This window comes from Nestor notabilis, unplaced genomic scaffold, assembly GCF_000696875.1.
Source record: "Nestor notabilis isolate BGI_N333 unplaced genomic scaffold, ASM69687v1 scaffold15876, whole genome shotgun sequence".
Lineage (NCBI taxonomy): Eukaryota > Metazoa > Chordata > Aves > Psittaciformes > Psittacidae > Nestor > Nestor notabilis.
The window spans coordinates 1-4,890 of NW_009933458.1; the positions used below are offsets into that span (position 1 = coordinate 1).

At 37.4% G+C, this 4,890-nt stretch overlaps 1 protein-coding gene across 1 annotated transcript in view; it reads left to right on the forward strand.

The window, feature by feature from the left end:
* Positions 1 to 1,769: 1,769 nt before the first annotated feature.
* The window catches only part of OLA1 (Obg-like ATPase 1), a 98,784-nt gene continuing 95,663 nt past the window's right edge, over positions 1,770 to 4,890 (forward strand). Inside the window, exon 1 of the mRNA XM_010016888.1 lies at positions 1,770 to 1,909. The gene's annotated coding sequence lies outside the window, so the exon portion shown is untranslated. The remainder of the gene's footprint in view (positions 1,910 to 4,890) is intronic.

Consider the following 4,890-nt stretch of genomic DNA (forward strand, 5'->3'; position numbering starts at 1 on the left):
CTCTCCCCGAGTTTGCGTCTGCTCCAGGTGGAGGGACCTGGCACAGCTCCTGGGTGAACAGAGGTGTCAGTGTGTGTGTGTACGCGCTGGGGGATACAGCGTAAGTCTTTTTGAGCCGTGATAGACTTACGTGTTCAGCTTGAACTGCGTGTAGGTGGAGCGGTACAGAACAGGTAGTGTGAGGCTGTTGTGTCCGGACTAGGTAGCAGTATAGAATTAAAAGGAAGAAAAAGCCCTAGCAATTGCTGATCTTAATAAAATACTGCATCTTTTGCATTTCCTTACTGCCTCTGTAGTGTACGTGTAATGCAAGGTTTTATGCAAATACAGACACACACATGCACGTGCATACAAATTCCTTTTATATTGTGGGGCTTTTTGGAGAGGATGGTGTGCACAGGAAGGTGTTAAAGATACCATAAGTGTCTTTAGCAGTAAAGAGGACTTCCATTCTTGAAACTTTTTCAGAGTAATGGAAAAAGTGGTATAAAAAGTTGTTGTAGTTTGGGAGGGGCAAGATGAATCGCTCTTGTCACACTTCTCATCCGTACTTGTTATGGCTTCTTGAGGAACCTATACTTAAGGCATTTAAAAAGGATGATGATTTACATGGAGAATATTTGTGTGAAACTCTTGGTATTAATTTGTGTATCCTATTTACCGAAAGAAACTTTCAGCAGTCTCAAACTTTGAATATAGAAAAAAAAAATAGAGGAAAAGTCTTTGAGCATGTCTCAAAGTGCTGCTTCCTTTTCATTATAATTATTTTATTTTTCGGGGTGTAGGTAAGCTGCACACCAGAAAGGAAATAATTAGCAGTAACATTGTATATATAACATGTCAATAGGGAAAAAGAGCATTTGCAGTTATGTTATGATGTAACTTTCAAAGAAGACTGTGACTGACTTTTGAACATGTTTGCTGCATGCAGGACAGCTGTCAGGTGTTTTTTCCCCCTGTGGCTGAGAAGTTACGTGGAACTAAAAAACCCACCACAAAACACCAGCACACTTATGGTAGAAGATTCAGGAGTTGATTAATAACTTTCTCTTAGCAAGAACTCAAGAATTGCTCTCTCTTGGTTAAATAAATGCTAACTAGCAAAATAGTCAGCCATTTGGTTTAAGTGGAAATGTTCTTTTTTTCCCCTGATACCACTTGAATTTTTTTTTCCACTGATATTTAACAAGGATGAAAAATGTTTGCTAAGGTAGAACTGTATCTTCTTCATGTACACCAAAGATTACTTGTAATCGATTAATTGTTGTGGTTTGCTTTCCATGCCCCTTTTTTGTCTTTTGATTGTTGACTTTTATTGCTTAGATACTGAAATTAAGTTAATACATAAATAAATCGGAAGAAATAATACAACTGTGGAAAGGACTTGGGAGTCTTGGCAAAACCAGTTCACTCAGAATAAGTTTCAAGCATCCTTATCAATTTCTCACTTTGTGCTTGAGGAAGATGAGTAGTGGCCAGTACAGCTTTTGACTGAAAATTTGTTTGCTAACTGACAACGTGTAATATCTTCACTTAGGGGAGTTTTCAAGGGCAGGGAAGAGGTAAGCATCATTGTGTTTCAATGGCGCACTCCATATGTGTGTTTGAAAGCGTCCTGTTCTAGAATCAGGGCAGTGGTCACTGTTGTTGAAGTACAGAGAAAGTTCAGTATTGCTTTTGGCTTGGAATAAGATGTGTTTCTATCCACCCCTTCTAAATAATTCTAATCTGGACTTCTTTAAGAATGTGTGTATTTCGTTTATAGGAAATCGACGTTTTTCAATGTGTTAACGAAGAGTCAAGCGGCAGCAGAAAATTTTCCTTTCTGTACTATTGACCCCAATGAGAGTCGAGTACCTGTGCCAGATGACAGATTTGACTTCCTATGCCAGTATCACAAACCTCCAAGGTAACTCAAATTCTTCATATTTTTCTGCAGTTGAGCTGAAATAGTATTACCGAACACAGGGCTTTCATAGAATTTTAATGCAACGGTAATGTCTTTAAGTTTTTATGAACATATGTTTTGGAATGTAAAATTACATTCTTGTAATATATACACACAGTGCGGTATGAGAACAAGAAGTCTAGTTGCTGCTAGTTGTTGCTCAACACCATTTGGTGCTTGCTGTGCCTGTCTTTGAAGCTGGTGGCTCCCAGTGACTTTGAGGATCTTCTGAAGAGATTTGGAAAATGAACAGTGGTGGATATACCTAATGTGTCATGAGATCACTCATTTGTAAGGTTTCTGCCCTGTATTTTGTGTTACTCAGAATGTTGCATGTGCTGTAGGCAGCCAAACGAACATCTGTCAACATACTTATGTCCTCAGTCTTTTTACAGTAAGCTTTGTGGGTAGCCTTTTTTCCCCTGGTATTTTTACAGGCTCTGCTACTTGTTATCTGGTATATTGGGGGATGTTACTACAATGGTTCCTTAATCTAGGATTGTATTAATTTTGTCACATTAATTATGTGACAAAATTAATGGTTTGTGCTATAGATTGTTACTATAACCTACTATATATACTCAGTGTGGGAACTGGATTCTTGCTTGAACAGCAAAACTTAAGGTGTTTTCAGAAAACAAAGTTAAATAGGTGTTTGTGACTTGTTAATTTCAGTTTGCAGTTACTTGCAGAGGGATCTTGAATAAAGCGAATGTACATAAATCATAGGGTAAATTAGCACGCACTCTTTGTTCAACACTTGGGCCTCAGTTTTAAAGTGAGATCACGCCCACAATTAAAGAAGATTGGTTAGTCACTGATCAAAAAAACATTTGCACTTAATTTTCAGGTCCAAACAGGTTGCTGCTTTCTATAATTCTTGTGCACTTTTTAAATACTGAAAAATGCATTAATACGGAGCTATTTGGTTAGGTAGATTGTTACAAGGTGTTATCTTGTTTTTCCTGCTCAAGGGAATATTAAGTATACTTGTTACCATATGGTTCATAAACCAAAACTCTGCTGAATTTGAGACAAACTTTCTGGCTGTTGGCTGTGCAGAGATAATGTTGTGGCTTTCAAGTTTGATGACAAATTCGTTCTAAATTGTAGTGTTATTGCAGCTTTGGCCAGGTCAGTAATCTCTTTTTCTTTTCACTTAACTATAATTGGCTACTTCTAAATTAACAGTTGAAGTGACAAAGAGATTATGACCTCTCCCCTCATCCTGCCTTTGGCCATCTAACCTTACAAGGAGTGCTAAGTAGCTGTGTGTGTTCTCTGACTTGAAAACTCTGCCCTCCCCTCCTCCCCCCTGAAAAAAGCCACGTGTAAATATTAATGGAAATAGATATATTTAATAATAAAAAATAATACACTAAAATACTAATGAAATTGGATAATAACCTGGATAATCAGCTTTCATTTGAATGGTCTTTAGGCATTTTTAAGAGTGTTTTTTACTTAAAATGAATGGATGTGGGAATTAGCGAGTAGTTACAGCTCCTGAGTTCACATATGCTGCATATATTTCACTATAAAGGTAATAAAGCAGTGATAATTAGTGGTAATTCAGTAGCACAGTAGACTGAGGTAACTTTTCTTTGACTGTGCTGGTCTGTCTCAGACTAACTCAGGAAAACAAGGCTATGGTCATGAAGATCTACAGCTGAATTTAAATTGCATACAATTTCTTAATTTCTCTCATATAGTCTTGATTTTATTCTTCATCTTTATGTAATACGTTCTGTGTTAATTTTCTACTTGTATGGATTAGTAGACATAATCCATCTGTGCATGCAGAATGTTTTATAAACAGTGAGTTCTCTTTAAATTAAACTCTTGTCTAGCCTCAAGATTTTGTCTTTTAAAATCTAAAGCATTCAGGTTTTTATTTCCCATATGTTACACTTAGTCATCACATAACTGCAGTCATTGTTGGGAGGTGGGGGAAAAGAAAAGGAGGGGGGGGGACTTTGTCTTTACTAAAATAATGTATGACCGGCCAGTGATTTTGTCTTGCTGCCTGCTGTGAGTAAGGGAATGGAAGAGTGGGACTGGGCTGGGCTGTCTGTCGCTGTCTGTCACACTGAGCTGCTATAGAAAGACAGACTCTATTGCCGGAAATATTGCTAGTATGAGTCTGTAGCTGTTCTGCTGCTGGAGGAAGAGTTAGGCTCTTCAGGTACTGTCTGTTGCTTGAAGATCCATTCCTGTCACTGAGAGAAGGAAGCAACAGCTTGGATGGGACTGGTGTGCAGCTACTTGCTAGCCCATGCTGAAAGCTGAGTGGTATTAGTTGGAAATGTAAAAGTTTGTAAATGAAATCATGTAGGCAACAATTCGGAGCCTATTACATCAAGGTAAATCTGTACTTAATATATTAAGGTACGCTGCCAGAACTGATAACGTGTGCTTTTTTTACTTTCCGTAGCAATGGATGATGTATATGACTGTTAACAATAAATATGCTCAGAGATCAGACTGTACACAGAAGGTGGGCTCCAAAAACTTCCAGTAAAAACTGCTATGTTGCTTCCAAATGAATTAGATGAGCAAATTTCCTTGAGCTTTAATGCTACCTGTTGCTCGCTTTCTGGTGTGAATGAAACTGTGGATATTAAAAATAAAACCAAACACCAAAGCAAACAGACTTGAGTGTTTTCAAAATAATTCTAAATGCTTGTTATTTTAAGGTCTTAGTTTGTATTCTGTTAGTAACTTTATGGACACTAATTTGTTTGTCTTAAATTTATACAATGTTCAGTGAAAACTCATATTTGTTACAGTGTGTCAACATGTAGCTTTTTCAGAAAGGAGAGTGTTGGCTTCTTATTTTGTTATCGGGTACTTTCTGGCAAGGTTTGATGGACTAATGATTGAATTTGTTACAGTTCAGTAACTGGAAAGAGTATTTGCTTTGGACTGATTAACTTCAGCAG